General features: G+C 43.5%; 1 long non-coding RNA gene across 1 annotated transcript in view; it reads left to right on the top strand.

The window, feature by feature from the left end:
- The window catches only part of LOC128333052 (uncharacterized), a 69863-nt gene that overhangs the window by 7219 nt on the left and 44451 nt on the right, over positions 1-18193 (top strand). Inside the window, exon 2 of the long non-coding RNA XR_008310834.1 lies at positions 15212-15267. This is a non-coding gene — a long non-coding RNA (uncharacterized LOC128333052). The remainder of the gene's footprint in view (positions 1-15211; positions 15268-18193) is intronic.

The following is an 18193-nucleotide window of genomic DNA, read 5'->3' as shown; positions in this document are numbered from 1 at the left end:
GTGGTGAAATGTATATATATGGAGAAGATGCTTATTTTGCCCAGGGGGGAGGGGTAGCTCATTAGGTACAGGGTCCAAAATTACCTAGCTGCACCTCTGGTTGCTTATTCATTTCTAGGTCTAATGGAAGATGCTGGTTCTTATCTTTTAAAGCTCTAAATTGCTTAGGACATGGGTACCTTAAGAACTGCCTTCCTGTATGTTCCTTTTCATGTGCTTCATTCAGTTCACACATAACATGGAACTTGAGGCTTGTCCAGTGCAAGATATAGAGGGAACCTGAAGTTGGTGCTACAGACAATCACATAACTTGGTTGGTTGTAAGAAGCTGAGTTCGACCAGGGATATTTACCCCAGTTGGGCCTCCCAGCAAAGTCCTGGATGCTATCTCAACCACCCTTACTGTCAAGACTTCCCTATGTCAGCTGCCTCACGGATGTTGGTCCTGATGGTAAAGAGGGCAGGCTCACCTGGAACAAACCAGAAGTTCACACACCTCAATGGGAGCAGCACTTGGTTTGGCAAGTACCAACTTCAAATCTTGGTTACATGACTTGGTTTGAGGCCCTGAGTGAACCTCAGGTTCCTGCTTTGGTGTGGGTTTAATCACTGACAAGTCAGTTACTGACTTCACAAGTAGGTTCTGCATTATGTGTGAGCCTGCTCAACGTCTGAGGCTCTCCTCTGAATTCCCTCACCAGCTGAAATATGGAACAGAGCCTTCTCAGTGGTGGCATCAGTTTTGTTATTTAGAGAGGTGCTAGGTGCCTACACCGAGTGTTCTTAATGCCAGATAAGAACATGGCCTCTTAGAAATCTCTTTGGCATAGAGTGAACACTGTTACAAGTTTATTTTTGTTCTCTTCCTGCTGCATTTGAGGCTGTGCTGATGCACTCCTTATCTGTTGTAGGGATGTGTAGGTAGGACAGGGATCAGTTCCTTTAAAAAGGAGGAATGCAGGTGCTTGCCTGCTTCTCTGCCACCCCACTGGGCTCATCTAGGACTGGGGTACAAAAGACACGTGCATGGTGGCTACATGAGTGCTGAAGCCGTGCACGGGATGCTGGGAACAAGGAAGCAGCTGTGCATGGCCTCTTGCACGCCAGCGCCTGCGCCTATCCTGGATGAGCGGTGGGGTGGCCGATGAGCAGGTAAGCACCCACATTCCTGCTCTTTAAAGGAACTGATTTTTGCCCCACCGGACCGGCTCAGGTGCGTCCACTCAAATTGGTTTGGTGCTTCCTTCCTGAGGCTCCAAACAGGTTCGGGCACATCCCTAATCTGTTGTTTGATGGTTGATTTAGTTAGTTGCTTTATTATGCTGTCATTCTGCTTTTCTGTTTGGGTCTGGTCTTGTTGTGGTCTTGATTTTATTGTTATCAGCCGCTCTAGTTTCTTTTGATGAGCAGGGTATTAAATTTGACTGAATAAATTCAACAGACTTATTTTTTAATTCTCTCAAATGCCTCTTTCAAACTACATTTGATTTTTCCAATGCTCTTGGAAAGCATTGCCTGTTTCTAGCTAGAAAGTGCTGTATCAGAAGGAATGTTGAAACAGGTGACTGATGCAATAATTCTGGTTTGACCTAAGGAAAGTGGAAGGGGGGAAGCAAGTCCTGCCCAAGAGGTCAATGGCTCTGATGGCTGCTACACAAATGAAAGTGGAGTGGAATTGCTTGATTTCCCCAAAAGTAAAGCCATAATGTTTCAATCATGTTGATTTAGTCCCATTGACTCTGGAATGGGCTTTATGGTTCTTTGTTTGCCATTGGCACACAAATTATTATTGACTGACATCCTGATACTTTGTGCGTGTTCCAAACTCCAGCAAGTCCTCATGCACCCAAAGCATGGGAGTCTTATGCAAGAGCACAGCTACGTTAGGGCACTCTGGAAATTCTAGAGCAGGAACACAATTTTGAACCTCAGGGATGTCCTTCTAGTCTATCAGAGCACTTCTATCCCTGACCCTCAGGGACATGTTTCTGGTCTAACAGAATGCTTCCAGAGCATGGGGGAGAGCACTCAAGTATCCACATTTTTGCAAAAGATTGCCCAAACTTTGGAAGTGTGGACTAGTGTGGGAGCTAGTGCTGTGCATGCGCATTGGTGTTTGGAGCATGCATGCAGGCCGCATTAGTTGGGATGCCCGCCATTGTTTAGAACAGGGATTCTCAATGTTGGGTCCCCAGATGTTATTGGACTTCAACTTCCATAATCCCCAACCAAAGGCCACTGGGACTGGGGATTATGGGAATTGAAGTCCAATAACATCTGGGGTCCCAATGCTGAGAATCCCTGGTTTAGAACATCTATGTATGTTCCCCACCCCCAACAAGAAGCATTCTCAAAGGTTTATATAGCGAAAGAAATAATGTTCCCTGTCTCCAAAGGGCTCACAATATAAAATTAAAAAGGCACAAGGGAGACACCAGCAAACAGCCTCTGGAAAAGAAGCTATGTTGGAATGAACAGAAAGAGCTGTTCTACCCCTGCAAAATATAAGAGAGCCACCATTTTAAAAGGTGCCTCTTTGCCCAGTTCAATCTGAAGAAATGAAGACTGAATTTACTGGTGCTATTCCATCAACAGGAGCCATGAAGCACTATCCTAGGTGAGGAATAAAGAAGTACAGTATTATTTCCCAACTGGGGAATGTTTTAATGTTCCATTTTTTAATACTATTGTCTAGAATATAAGGAGAGCTGACCTACAAGTTGAATGTACTTGGCATGCCACATTTTGACTCAGAATGTTGTTTGAGCAGTTATTGCTTAAGAGGAGACATTGGCACTAAAAGGTCACAAGAAGAAACCCATTATCAAACTGTTAACTAGTTAATGAATGAATTCTTATCTGTTGTTCTCAGAAGTTCAACTTTAGAAACACTCACGGCACTTTCTTGATGGAAACAACTTTAATTGTTCCAAGCAGAAACTGGAGGAGTTACATAGCGTACAGATTCTGCTCTGCAAACAGATCTCACAGATATAGTAATTCTGTTCTCTAGCTAGAAGTCATTACCCAGGCAGCTTTTCAACACAAGTGTGCAGAGACGGTTTTTTGCCTTGATCCATTTCACTTTCAGCTCAGCCTCGATGCTAGCCATCAGTGGACAGTTTCAAATGTGCATTTATTTAGATGGATTAGCATCTAAATAAGTACAATCTGGGCACCTGGGAGAAGTGACCATCTTTCTTCTATGATCCAGGTCTTGCAGATCCATGCAATTTGAGACCCTCACTATGCACGGAGAACTGTAAGCGTCAATGATCTTAAATCTGGGCTTCATTAGATGGCACCCAGTTAAAAGAAACAAGGTTCTAGTCCTGTTCATTATAATTAGAACAGTGTGTTTTTTCTCTCTCCAAAAGACAAATACACTGGGTGTTCTGGAATGCACTTGGAAGTGAGATGATGCTTTTGTGAGCCAGATGCGGAGGCCTGCATACTGAAATTGAAATTTCAACTATGAAATGAATATTATAAAGTCTGTATAGTTTTCTGAGTTGTTTACTGGAAATAAAGAACTGCTTGTAATGATAATTTTATATCTTATGATTTATTTTTTTAAAGATAGGTAGGGCTTAGTACAAGCCCTTTGAAATATTAATTCTCTTCTTGGTGGCTCTGAAGACTGGAACACTGAAGTGTCAAGAGAAAGGCCATCACTGTTTCCATTTAGTCCAGGAAATGAAGTCTTCTGCCACATTCCTCCCTCCTCTTCTGCCTATGCTGCCTGTACTCCGGAGTCTGTTACCGCCTGCAACTCTAACTGCCTGTGCCTGAACTGCTGTACTTACAGGAAGGCTGCACCTGCCTGATCAAACCCATTTAAGGTTCAGAACCGTTTAAGACTGCAACATTTAGTCAATTGGTTGGATTGATTAAGACATCATTTTGATCAGCTGAAAAGAGATGATTAATTGGTCAGCAGATTTTTAAAAAAATTATTTTTAATACAAATATTTATAAACCCTGCTAATGGTAAAGATTGTGCCATCGAGTTGGTGTCGACTCCTAGCGATCACATTCCATGTGATTTTCTTGGTAGAATGCAGGAGTGGTTTACCAGTGCCTCCTCCTACGCAGTATGAGATGATGCCCTTCAGCACCTCCCTATATCGCTGCTGCCCAATATAGGTGACTACAAATGTATTTATTAGGCACAGTCTGGGAAGCACACCAGTGGGGATTTAAACTAAGAGGCATTCTGTTCTATGGAAGAGAAAAAGGGGGATGTAGGGGTGGAGCCACCATTGTGCAAACGTGTTCAAAGAACGCGGGCCACCAATGAAAAGGACCACCAAAGCCCACAGGGGGTTGTGGCTTGGGCTCCAGAAGAGCCCCAAGTGAACTCCCCATGCACATGCCCAGGCTCCAGAGAGCCCCGAGCTAGCTCTCCTCTAAAAACCTTTATTTCCCTTTCTCTCCCTCCAGCGAGCGAGAGAAAGAGCGATCTTAGGTTTGTGGTGGACAGTCAAAATCCATGCTAGGAATAATTAGGAAGGGGATTGAAAATAAAAATGCTCATATTATAATGCAAATATACAAATCTATGGTGTGGCCACTTTTGGAGTACTGCATGCAGTTCTGGTCAGCATATCTTTAGAAGGACGTTGTAGAACTGGAGAAGGTGTAGAAGAGAGCAACCAAGATGATCAGAGGCCTAGAGCACCTTTCTTATGAGGCAAGGCTATATCATCTGAGGGGTTTTAGTTTGGAAAACAGGCAATATGATATGGGGAGATGTGATAGAGGTGTATAAAATTATGCATGGAGTAGAGAGAGTTGGCAGAGAGAAATATTTCTCCCTCTCTCACAACACTAGAACCAGGGGTCATCCCATGAACCTGAAGGCTTGGAAATTTAGGACCAAGAAAAGGAAATACCTTCTCACACAGCACATAGTTAATCTATGGAATTATCTGCCACAGGATGTGGTGATGGCCACCATCTTGGATGACTTTAAAGGGGGCTTAGACAAATTCATAGAGGACAGGTCTATCAATGGCTATTAGTCTGGTGGCTATAGGCCACCTCCAGCCTTGGTCAAGATGCCTCTAAATACCAATTGCAGGCAAGCAACAGCAAGAGAATGCCCTCACCCCTTGCCTGTGAGCTTTTTGGAGGCATCTGGTGGACCACTGTGTAAAACAGGATGCTGGATTAGATAGGCCTTGGGGCTGATCCAGCACGGCTATTCTCATGTTCAAATGGCCAACAGATGTTGCTGCAATGTTGCACAATGTTCAAGGACATCTTATGGACACTGAGTAGAAAAGTGGTAAGCACTTCTGTCTTAAAATGGAGTATTTCTCCACCTGGAAACACTGCTAAAGTGATCCTCATCCACCATTTTTCTTAGATATTTGGGAAGAAGCAGGCAAGTTACACTGCTTAGAATAATCTTGTTTTGTCTGAACATTATTTTTTCCTTTGGAATGAGATGTGCCTAAATGAAGATAATTCAAATTCTTTCTTTTTGTTTGCTAAACTGGTTTTTTAAAAGGCTGGTTTAAGAAGCAAAGCTATTTCTTAGAGGTTTGTAATTGATGACAAGACCAGATTTTGGGGGACTGTTTCTCCACCAAAAGGGAAATTTTCAAACCTAGCTTATTTTGCTGCACATTGTGAGTAGATTTATTGAGACTGGTTTCACACCCTTTGATGATGAACTTCAATCACAGGAAGGTTATCAGAAATTCATCCACTAGAATCAAAGATAACTATCATGTTATGTGATGGTGCATCATGCTTATACTGCAAAATCACCATATTACTTTGATAATGGTGTGTTTTAAAAACAGCTGTTGATTTCAGTTATCCAAATTCAGATTTGGAATCCTCATAAGAAGCCAGTCTTTAAGCAGGGCAGTGTTTTAGTTGGCTTCATTGCTCATTCCATTAGTATCAGCATTAAAATGTGCTCCAAGCACAAGGAAGGAAAGAAAACTTAAAGAGGAAGGCCAACACACTGAAACTGGTTAATTAAAAAATCTCTGCAGCTGTGAACAGTCAGCATGTGTGACATAATATACATGCACAGCTATATTAATTAATACAATGGGTTTTGCATAAACAAAAGCTGTGAAAGTTGTGGTTTTTGTAAGCTGAAGAAAGGCAGATTGTGCTGGCTCTACTTTGTGTGAGTACCCCTCCCCCCCACATTTTCTTTATAAATACTGAGATGCTTCTTATAAAGAATGCAGCCTGGGGCATATAGCTCATAAAACTTACAGTGCAATTAAATGAGCAGTTTCTGTTGGATATGAAATGGGTATGCTGCCTGGAATCTGAATTAAACTAAGCAAAACCAGACTGCCCTGCACACGACTATGGGTCTTCAAAATAACCCCTGGGCCACAGTACTCAATGCAGCAGAAAGCTGAAGGCCAATCAGTAAAGGAAACTAAGTACGCTTTTCATTGAAAAGCAGATTTTTCACATTTTGATTAATGCAGACTCAGTACTATGAAGACCACTACAGTAGGTTAGCAGAATAAAAAGTGGCAGCAGATTATTTCTTTATTATGGTATGAAGTTGCCTTATACTGAGTGAGTCCATTGGACCATACAGCCCCACCACCCCACCCCAGTGTCTACTAAAGCTGGGTGAAGCTTCAGAGGCCAAATCAGTTCTGAACTGAATTGCCCTGAACTGGAAATTCAATTCAATTCAATTCAATTCCCCTGCAAACTGAGCAAAGAGGCCACTTTCAAAGTGGTGATTCTCTTATATTTAGCAGGGGGAGAGCAGCTAGCCCTCTCCAACCCCAACATGGCATCCCTTCAGTAGCTGTTATTGGTGTCTACCTTATGTTTCTTTTTAGATTGTGAGCCTTTTGGGACAGGGTAAATAAATCATCTTATTTATTATTTATTTCTCTTTCTATGTAAACCGCTTTGCAAACTTTTGTTGAAAAGCAGTATAAAAATACTGGTAGTGGTAGTGAACTGCTCCAGTTTGGTTTGAATCAGGGCCAACTTGAAGCTAGATTAGACTGAATCAATTTGGAACTAGTTGGGCTTCCAAAGCTTCCTCCCATCTCATCCTCTACCCGGAACCCCAGAAGAGACTACGGCTCCCAAGAACCCCTACACCTTTCCCAGAGCTGTAAGTGCTTTGTTTTGTTTTAAAACCGTCTTCCTGGACTCCACTTAAAATAGAAATCGCAGCCTCTGCTTTCTCACTGCAGAGCGTGTCTTGCCTCTCTTGCAGCCTGATAAGTACAGACGAGGGGAGCAGGGGTGTGGGGAGCTTTTCTGTGGCCGGAGGACAAAGTACTTCTGGCGGCTCTCCCACCCTTTCCTATTTTTAATTGGGCACGCAAGGCGTGTGTGTGCCCCAAGCCACGCCCCCTGTGTCTGTTGTCAAACGCAGAGGGTGTGGTCAGTACCAGGGACGTTGGTTGGTGGAACCAGTTGCCTTGAATCGCTGACTGGGGAAACTCTGCAGGGGCTGACTGGCCCCATCCCCAGGACTGACCATGCCTTCTGTGTCTGATGTCAGATGCAGAGGCCCGGCTACTGCCTTGGGAGAGGGTTTGTTCAGACCCTCTCCCATCCTCCCCAGTCAGTGTTTCATTCCCTGCCCCAGCCCAGCCAGTGGGCTGAAACACGGGCTGGGGAGGAGAGGGGCGCACCTCACACTCTTCATTCGCCAGCTGGCTGCAGGAGGGGGCAAGGGGGTGGCCTGGCCAAGGGTGAGGAGGTGCCTTGGCCCCTGGCAGCCGAGGGACAGTCGTCCCCACGCCCTGGAAGGAAGAGGAAGCATCAACGCCTTGGATCCAAATGGAAGTGGCTTGGCCCCTCAAAGTGCTGATTTGAATTGCACCCAACTCCAAGCACTGAGTCAGGCTCTGAATTGAATCTCTTCCACTTCGTACATGCCTACTCTCTACTCCAGCTGGGAGGTACTGTTCTCCAGAGTTTCAGGGATCTGATGGCCTTTTCCAGCCCTCCTATCTGATAACCTTTTGCCTGGACATACCAGGGACTGAACCTGGGGACTTCTGGCTGCAAAGCAAGAGCTCTGCCACTGAGCTATAGGTCCTCTCTCCACTAATGCCATTTAAAGGATCAATTATAGCAAGGAATACTCCAACATGAGTTCTACATAGAGATGTAAAATTTCTGGAAATTATGAAGTCATGAAAAAACCCATTGCCCCCTCAGGTTGGTTTTTAAAAAAATGGAAATTTTGGGGAAAATTGAAATATATGCAAAACTTCTTTGCTAGTACCCTTTAAAATCACATTGTTTCTTTAGGAACATTTATTATGTATAACCTGCTTTGCTCATAACATTGGTTTCTTACATTTAGAAGTACTGGATCACTATTGCCAGTTTCTGCTTCTTCTGATCCTTTTCTCATCCTGATGATTTATGAAAACTGAATTGCCTATACTGAGACAAGCCTCTCTACCTTTTCACATGTTCCTTTATTTCTTGATCTGGTATATTTCAATATACACCAGTTTCGTTCACATGCTATAGAAGATGGAGGAATATGAAGCAACAAAAAGCTTGGGGGTGGGGGGTAAAGGCCAGAACATCTTTCCTTATATGTATATATCTGAATACATTTTCTTAAATATTTTATTCATAATTCCAAGAGAAAATATTCCATAATTCAATTTTTCCATTAAAAAAGAAAAGAAAACAGAAGTCCTTTGGGGGGAAACTGGTTTCTCCCGAAATTTCCCGGTTTCCCCCCTGAACCTTCACATCTGTAGTCTGACTTCATGTTCAAATTATAACTGGCCCAAATCAGGATATATGTGAACCATGAGCACACCTCTCTCCCTCCCCCCACCCTGCCCTGCAGCATGCCAGGGATGCTTTCCCCGAACCACATGTGGGAGGGTGTCCGTCCATGCATTTGGGGAGAGGTGTCCTAGTGTGTCAAGAGGTGAGATGGACATGCATGCTCAAGGCACACACATGCGCTTACCATGTGTGGTCAGGCCAGTGGATGAAGAATAGTATGAATGGGCACATGTGCTATAAGAAAAATCGGCATATACTCTTGGTTCTCAAAAGACATCTGCTATTTCCCATCCTGCAGTTGACTTTTTAGAATGGTGGATAGGTTCAAGATTGCACTGTTATTGTTTAAGGCCTTAAAGCAGGGCTGCTCAGCTTTGGCCCTCCTGCAGATGTTGGCCTGCAACTCCCATAATCCCTGGCTTTTGGCCACTGTGGTTGGGAATTATGGGAGTTGTAGTGCAAAAACAACTGGAGGGGGGGGGGCTGAATTTGAGCAGCCCTGCTCTAAAGAGTTAAATTTGAGAACTGCTTCTGGAATTTCACTAGTTTGCATATAAAAATGTTGCTTTAAAGAAGCATTGCTAATACATCATATCTATATAATTCTCCTAAATGTACCCGTCGCTAATCCCATGCGTGGCAGCTCTTGTGAAACCAACTGCCTTGGGGATAGTGCCGGGAACAGGAGACAATGGTGGCGGTGGTGGGCTGGCCTGGCCCAGCCGCCGGTCAGCTGGAGGAGGCAGCGGTGGGCTGGGCAGCCCCTGGCCCGGCCACTGGGAGGAGGAGGTGGGAGGAGATGGTGGTGGGCCAGCCTGGCCCTGGCCCGGCCGCCAGTCGGCCAGAGGCGGGCTGGCCCAGCCCAGCCTGGCCACTGGGAGGAGGAGGTGGCGGGCTGGCTTTCTGGCCAAACCACAAGCCAGAAAGCGTTGGGTGGGGTGGGGTGAGAAGCAGGTGGCGGGGGTAGGTGGGTGGCCAGTTGTCTGGCTGGCCAGCCAGAAAGCCGGGCGTGCTGGCATGGTGGTGGTGGGGAGAATAGCGGCAGTGCACCCGGCCCAGCTAGTTTTTATTAAATTACTCACCCCACTTTTTATGTATGTTATTCGTAACCTTGATGTGGGTAGCATACCTCTCTTGTTTCTCCTTGCTCTCTCAGCGGCCTTTGATACCATCAACCATGCTGTCCTTCTGGAGCGCTTACGTGGGCTGGGCCTTGGGGGCTCTGTTCTTCAGTGGTTCCAGTTCTAGCTCATGGGGCAATTCTAGCCAGTGTTGATTGGAGGTGAGTGTTCTTTGCCCTGGCCCCTTTCTTGTGGGGTTCCACAGGGCTCGGTCCTTGCTCCCATTCTTTTTAACATCTACATGAAGCAGTGAGATGGCCAAGTTTGCAGATGACATCCAATTATTCAGGGTTGTGGGCTCTGGAATGGATTGCGAAGAGCTCCAAAAGGGCTGCTCCAAACTGAGTGAACAGGCAACAAAATGGCAAATACTGTTCAATCTAAGTAAATTTGAAGTGATGGACGTTAGGGCAAGAATTCCAATTGCATATATTATTATTATTATTACATTTATATCCCTCTCTTCCTTCAAGGAGCCCAGAGCGGTGTACTATATACTTGAGTTTCTCTTTCACAACAACCCTGTGAAGTAGGTTAGGCTGAGAGAGGAGTGACTGGCCCAGAGTCACCCAGCTAGTTTCATGGCTGAATGGGGATTTGAACTCGGGTCTCCCTGGTCCTAGTCCAGCACTCTAACCACTACACCACACTGGCTCCTATATACTCTGATGGGGTCTGAACTGGTGGTAACTAAGCAGGAGAGAGATCTTAGGTTCACTGTGGATAGCTGAGTGAAAACATTGGCCTCATGTGCAGCAGCTTGAAAAAGGTGAATGCGACTGTAGGGATCTTTAAGAAAGAGATCAAAAATAAAACTGCTATTAAACAAATCTATGATGTGGCCATACTTGGAATACTTTGGACAATTCTAGTTGCCACATCTCAGAAAGGATATTGAAGAGTTGGAAAGATGCAGAAAAAGGCAACCAAAATGATCAGGGGTCTGGGGCACCTTTCCTGTGTAGAAAGACTAGTACAAATTGTGTCTTTTTACTTTAGAAAAAGACATCTGAGGCAGAATTGATGTTTATAACATTATGCATTATGTAGAGAAAGTGAATAATTTCCCCACCATCATCCTCATTGTCCCATACCACTAGAATCTGAGGCCATCCCTTGAAACTGATTGGCAGGAGATCCAGAACGGACAGAAGGAGCATTCCTTCACCCAACACATCATTAATTTATGGAATTCATGGCCACAAAATGTGGTGGTGGCCTGGATGGTTTTAAAAGAGGAATGGACACATTCATGGAAGATGCACCCACCCATTGCTATTAGCTATGATGACTATGTGGAACCACCAGATTCAGGAGCAATATGCTGCTAAATGCCAGTTATTGCGAGGAACAACTGGAGCGGGTTATTTGCACACATGTTCTGCTTCTGGGCTTCCTGGGTGTTATTCGCACATGGCTTCATGCTTCGGGGTAAATGTTGAGTGAAGCCACTTGGAAGTACACTTGCGACATTGAGGGAAGCAGCCCTTACTCTCTGCTCTCGGGGTTGTTTTTGATGCAAATCCACATGTTTTCCTTTGTGTTTTCCTTCTAGCCAATGGCGGGGGGTGGGGAGGGAGAGAGTATTGAAGAGCTACATTTGCATTTGTAAAGAGAGTAGGCTATCATGTTAATGATTCTACGTCAGTGCCTCTCCCTGTTTGCTCTGGTGTTTTCAGAAAAAGTAGCTTAAAACTAGCATTTTAAAAACCTGGAAATACCTCAAGAGGAACTAGAATTCGCAAGACGAAGATTGACTTGTGTGTGGAGTGGGTCCAAGGATCTCAAAGGGACTTCGGGATAAGTTTGGCTGGTGTGTGAATGCACACACTGTCCTCTGAAGTAGATTCAGGGTAGAAGCCCTGTGTGTAAAGCCTCCTGTTGATATATGGTTGGCCACTGTGTCAAACAAGATGCTACACTAGATGGGTCTTTCTTTTGATCTGTTGGGGCCCTTCTTGTGTACATTATAAGCCATTAATATAAGATGGTGAGCCTCAGGTTATATCTTTGTGATGCAGATATGTTTCTGCAAATTACTGTCTTGTCTAAACTTGCCAAGTGAGAAAGGCTAATATACTTTGCTGTCTTTGGCCTCTGAGAAAGATATCCTAGAGGGTGGCTTAGAGTAGCTCTTGGATCTCTCTTGCAGGTTGTGTGTGTGTGTGTGTGTGTGTGTAATCTCCTTTCCTTATGTTTTGACACAGGATGGGAATAATGTGTGCGCTGAATGTGTGCGCTGTTCTTTGCAGCAATGCTGAGGGGGGAAAGGGAAGCCACTGCAGTGTGTGTGCAGGGATGATGTGGAACCCCAGCATGAATCTGACTGCAAAACCCAGCCAATCACAACACACCCAAACTGAACCATAACACAACTCAGCCAATTGCAACCTTATCTAGTTCAATGGTTCCCAAACTGGCTGGGGATGGTGGGAGCTATAGTTCAGCAACATCTGGAGGCTCCCATTTTGGGAACCACTGAGTTGCAATAATTGCAACTCAGCCAATCACAAACTTGCTACTGAGGTAGAACTTACAGACGATAGGATGGCGGAAGACACAGAGATGAGACAGCATGTGTTTGATACCACAGGCCTTTTACATGAACCCCCAGGAGTAAAACGTTGTGTCTTAACAGCATTTAAAAAAACAACCCAGGAATGGTTTATGGTAAAAAGCCTCATGCATGCACTGCTACTGTAGTTTTGTAGGTTTCCGTATATTTTCATAATTATTTCAGGCAGTAGCTAGTTGCAGTATCACCTTCTCATGGTCACTGGAATCTGAGTTAACCCAAAGACACGAGAGAAAGACAGTCTATATTATTAAAAAAATGTTCAGTGTTTACACTGCACAAGTATAGATTTCTGCCCTGTATCCTTATAGAGAATTTAGTTATTAATGCATAGCTCCTGGCTTACCACAAGTGTTCTTCAGGGTCTATTGCTGTTCCCACAATATAATATACAACCTTGCCTTTAACTTTTTGCATTTTTCACAAGGTACAGAACAATTTTGCTTTAAATATACCACAATTTAGCACTAGTATCTCATAGTGGTATGGTATTTGCCATGGTGTTGTATGAACATTCTCTAAAGGACAACCTACAATAGGATTCAGAGAAGTCAGTCAAACCATGTGCACATGCAGCTCTTTTCTTGAAGAGTCCACAATAATTGCACAATTGTTAGGAAAAAAGAGAGAGCCATATTTATCTAGTCTGGTTGACTTCTCTGAGTCCTATGTAGGTTGTACTTTAGAGACTGTTCTTGAACAATGGGAAAAGAGCTGGTCTTGTGGTAGCAAGCATGACTTGTCCCCTTAAGCTAAGCAGGATCTGCTCTGGTTGCATACGAAAGGGAGACTAGAAGTGTGAGCACGGTAAGATATTCCCCTCAGGGTGTGGAGCCGCTCTGGGAAGAGCATCTAGGTTCCAAATTCCCTCCCTGGCATCTCCAAGATAGGGCTGAGTGAGAATCCCGCCTGCAACCTTGGAGAAGCCGCTGCCAGTCTGTCTACAATACTGAGCTAGATGGACCTATGGTCTGACTCAATATATGGCAGTATATGGCAGCTTCCTATGTTCCTAATGCACAGCTGTACAGTCAGATGGACTGTAGCTGACTGTATTCGGGCAAAACATGCAGCTGATGGAAAATAACAGAAGCATAGCCTCTTGGGGCAGCAGTCATCTAGGCACTAGACAATTAAGGGAGCAGGGAGCAATTAGCAAATAACGATTTGTTAAAAAAAGAGACTGTGTGTGCATGCCTGTGTATGAAGACATACTGGTTTTACTGTCTTCCCTGGTGCTATGGATGCTCCACTCTCTCCACCCGTAATTTGGTCCTTCTTATTTTAGAACAGTCTAGATCTGCAGAATAAGCATGAGTGTGGAGTCTATTAAATGCTTGACCTCTTTCCTTTGCAATCATCACGAAGTATATAATATTTTGGTGTTTTTTTTTAACCCTATGTGTTTCCTTGACCATCCGCTGCTACCTCCTCACCCCCCTCCCCCACCATGCCGTGCTTGGCTTCCTAATTAAAATCCTAATGCGGTACCTATATAGATGGCATTTTTAAAGCTATGGTGCCAGCTAGTGGTGGAGAGATGATATACAGTGTCTCAGTCACCAGCTTGACATTTATGTAAGGATACAGTACATTTTTATTTGCGTCATGATAATGTGACATTAAGTTTTATTTGTCAGTTATCACTACATTGTAACCGAGGGTAGGGGGGATAGAAGAATAAAATCTGGCAGCTGCCATCCTTGTTTTTTTGCAAGAGCATTTAATTGGGGATTATTTATCTGAAATCTTCATGCCATTATTGATGAGAGATTGCCTCGTACATCAGCCCATTTACTGGCGAGGTCTCCGCAGCTCTGGCTTTAGGTCTGTGGACATTGCTTGCTGTATATTCCAAACATGTAACTCCTGTAGCACTTCACTAGATATATTGCATTTCTTGAAAAATGCAGTAAGTTGTAACACGGTGCTTTTAAAAAAGTCATTGAAAAGATTTCCTCTGTGGGAGTGTATCTATCTCATCCTTCGAACTGATTCACTCATGAACATAAGGGGAGCCATAAAGCAGCTAATAAAATGGAAATGCCTGCAGCGGCTATTTTTATAAAAAAAAATAGTACACGGAATGAAAATAAGGATCACACACATCAAAAGCATGTAAGGAAAAACATGCATTTTCTATCTACCTGAGGTCTATTTACAATGCGTGTTGTGTGTGTGGGAAGCATGCAGAAAGCTTGAAATTACACTGCAGGTGTGTGTTTTTTCTTTTTGCAAAGAACAAAGAGTCATCGGCAGGTCATCTTTTCTAGTTTAATTAAGCAATAACGGATCTTAGAGGAGCTGTGGTCTGGAGAGCCCTCGAATACTAATAAATAAAGCTAGGGACTAGGGCATTTCTTCCGCTAAATAGTGGGAGCTGTTTATAACTCTATTACTTACTGGCTGGAATCAATTGTTATTACTGATACTCTACAAATAATTTATAACCCAAAGCATGGGGAAAGCTGTAAAGCAGAACTTTTTGTTAAATGTCACATGTACCTATGAAGGTGAATAAGGACACCCCAGATGAACACACATGCAATAACATTTTTGTGCAGACAGATTAAGTGTTCGTGACAGCTACCAGTGGAGAGCAGAATGTCACAGTCCTCTTGCTAGTCCAATGAGGAGAAGAGGGCAGTCGTGTGAAAGTAACACATCGGTATTTTTTAATGCCACTGAATAAGAGGATAAACGATGGATTATTTGTTTGTTTGTTTGTTTGTTTGTTTAGGATTGCTGCAAACCATAAGTCCACTTATTTTTAAAGACACAGTGAGAGAGAGAAAGGTAGGGAAGAATATTCTTCAAGGTGAAGGGAATCCTATCTTTTATGCCTCATGAAATATTTCATATTGTTTATTAAAAAAATTATAGCATATGATAAATAATTATATCTATTGTACAGCCTTCACTGTTAATTTATACTAGACTGCTAGGAGCATAGTGGTTGGTACAAAAGAGATAACGAATGAGCCAGGATAGTCTCTTTTTATAGTTATATTGTCAACAGCACTTTCATGTGCAAAGTCTGCACTCCAGATCCATCAACATTATTATTTGTATTATTGCTCTTTATGGAATGTTATTTGTGGTATAAGTACTTTCCACATCTTATTGCTTTTATATTCACAACAACCCTGTGCTGTTAGTCAGTATTGTTCCCATTTCACAGAAGGAGGCTGATGGGTAGTGATTTGCTCAGGAACACCAGTTCACAGCTGAGCAGGATTTCCCAGACAAGAATGTTGTTCACTGAACCACAGCAGCTCTATAATATAACCCATTTCAATCAGTAAAGGAAGGTTAGATCTGCTATCTTATACAGTCAGAAGACATAGGGTGCTGTTAAAAGGTGGTTTATGACACCATGAACCCAGAATGTTAGGGGGGATTTTACAGGGTGTCTATATGATTTTAGCCCTATTCAGACATTATGTTGAAGTATGAGTGTTCAACATAATGTCTGAATAGTGCTAAAATCTTATAGACACCCTGTACATTCCCCCCTAACAATCCAGGTTCATGATGTGATAAACCACCTTTTAGAAGCCTTTTTCTGTACATGTAGACCTTTTTGGTATGTGTACAGGTACACATCTGTACACAGGTACAATTAGTCACACATTATGCTGAACACAGGTACAGCAGTACACTTCCTATCTGTACCATGCATTTGAGGGGCCTGTACTCAGGTTCACTTTGAATAAGAACGCAGGTAGAGTCATTCACACAAAAACATGTATGAGTGTAGAGACATCTGTACACTCTGTGAAGACAATACTGAGCTAGATAGACCAATGGTCTGACTCAGTATATGGCAGTTTCCTATGTTCCTATGTTCCTAATGTCTGAATAGGGCTTTTGTCTGCATGAGATGTGGAATTTGCACTGTTTCCATAAAACACATTTCTTTTCATTGCTCAGATATTCTGACATTAAAAGCTTAACAAAACAACTTGTGTGATGAGGAGAGATGTAGGACCGGGTCTCATGATCCATGAGACACGGTGGGGGCAGTGAGCGGGAAGGGAGCCCTGGGCGGCTGGATCGGTCGCCCACACGATTGCCGGCTCCGAGACGGAGCTGGCAGAGGTTGGGGAGCTTGGGTCCTGATTGGCCCCTGCAAGCCCCAGTATGCCCTGTGCAAGCGCGCAGGACATACTGGGGAGTCCCCCGGAGCTGGGAGGCAGCTTTTCGCCTTCCCTCGGGGGGGTCTACTCGTGAGTAGGTGCAGCATGAAGCCGCACCGCGGCTACACTACTGAAAACCAGGTTTGTGGAGCATTCGCTCCACAAACCTGGTTTTTGACCAGGGGTGCTTGAGCAGGTTACCCGCTCTAGAACCACCAGGCTCGCAGTCGAGCCCAGTGGTTCTTACGATTAACAAAAATTGGGCTAGGCTCTCCTAGCCCGATTTTTGTTAATCGTGAGAATAGCCCCGTAGACACACCATTGCATAACCTGTCTAGATTTGAGAAAGGGTTGTTTTTCTGCAAAGGCGGTGATATATCTGAGGGCTGTCTTGCAGGGTATGCTCCTCCATTTCCACACCTGAGCACACCTTTACCCTTCCCAGTTCTTTTTTTTTTTAACATGCCATTTTTAGCACTATTATGATTGTCTTCCCCAGCTTTTTATTTTTATTTTTAAACATGCAAACAAAGTGGTAAATCTACAACACCTTGATCCACCTCTTGTTTTTCTGCCCCCCCATTGTGTTTTCTTCCACAATTAATCTTTTTAAAACAATGTTTGTTTGTTTGTTTGTTTGTTTGTTTAACACATTTGTATGCCGCCCAAAATGCAAGTAAGTCTCTGGGTGGTTTACAACAAAACAATAAAAACCGATTAAAAGATTAAAATGTTTCAACAATTAAAATTTAAGCAATATTGGCAATATTTGAGCTATATCGCTTATTCTTCCTACCCCAATTAATTGAAAGAGCATCCATTAAACATAAACTCATTTCAAAAGGAAGAAATTGTGCTGTTGAGATCACCACCTATGCATGTTTATTCAGAAGCAAGTTCCACATTGTTCAATGGGGCGTGTTCCCAGGAAATGCACTATGTGCACAGGATTGCAGCCAAGTCATTAAAGGGGACAGTGCTGGTCAGAGGAAACTATTCCAGGAAGTGGTTTGTTAACAAACAGCAATAATGTCCAGAAAAGCAGGAGACGCTTAAAACCACATCAAATATTTGTTTCTTTTTTAAAAAAACAGAGGCACCTCTAATCAATGCAATTGTGTTTAAGTAACACCCCTGTTCAATTTAAGTTCCACAGGAACCAAAGCAGGCTTGCAGCTTCCCAAAGCAGGGGGGAAAGCTGCAAAAGTTCAATGAACCAGAAGTTCACAACAGAATTTACTTTTTTTTAAAGCACTATATTTGGGCCAACATCTCTCTTTCTGTGCATGCCAATGATAAGCATGGTGGGGACAGAGGGGGAGACAAAGGGAGGTACAGACAACTAACCGGCAATGTCCTGTCCCTGGTGCAAATGGACAATAGTGACATGAGTAAAAAGAGAGAGAGGGAGAGAGAAACCCACGAGAACTGTTCTATTGGAAACTCTGTTTCTCATGCAGTTCCAGTGAGGAAACCCAGAAAGGTAAATGGTGAAAAAAGCTCTCTGTCTGGAAGTACCCATCTTCTCTAATCCCTCAGCCATTCGATGGATGGCACCCATCATGAAAATACATGGAATTTTA

The sequence above is a fragment of the Hemicordylus capensis genome, chromosome 1, assembly GCF_027244095.1.
Source record: "Hemicordylus capensis ecotype Gifberg chromosome 1, rHemCap1.1.pri, whole genome shotgun sequence".
Taxonomy (NCBI): Eukaryota; Metazoa; Chordata; class Lepidosauria; order Squamata; family Cordylidae; genus Hemicordylus; species Hemicordylus capensis.
Note: the sequence above shows the minus strand (reverse complement) of the source record. Positions and strands in the feature narration are given on the sequence as shown.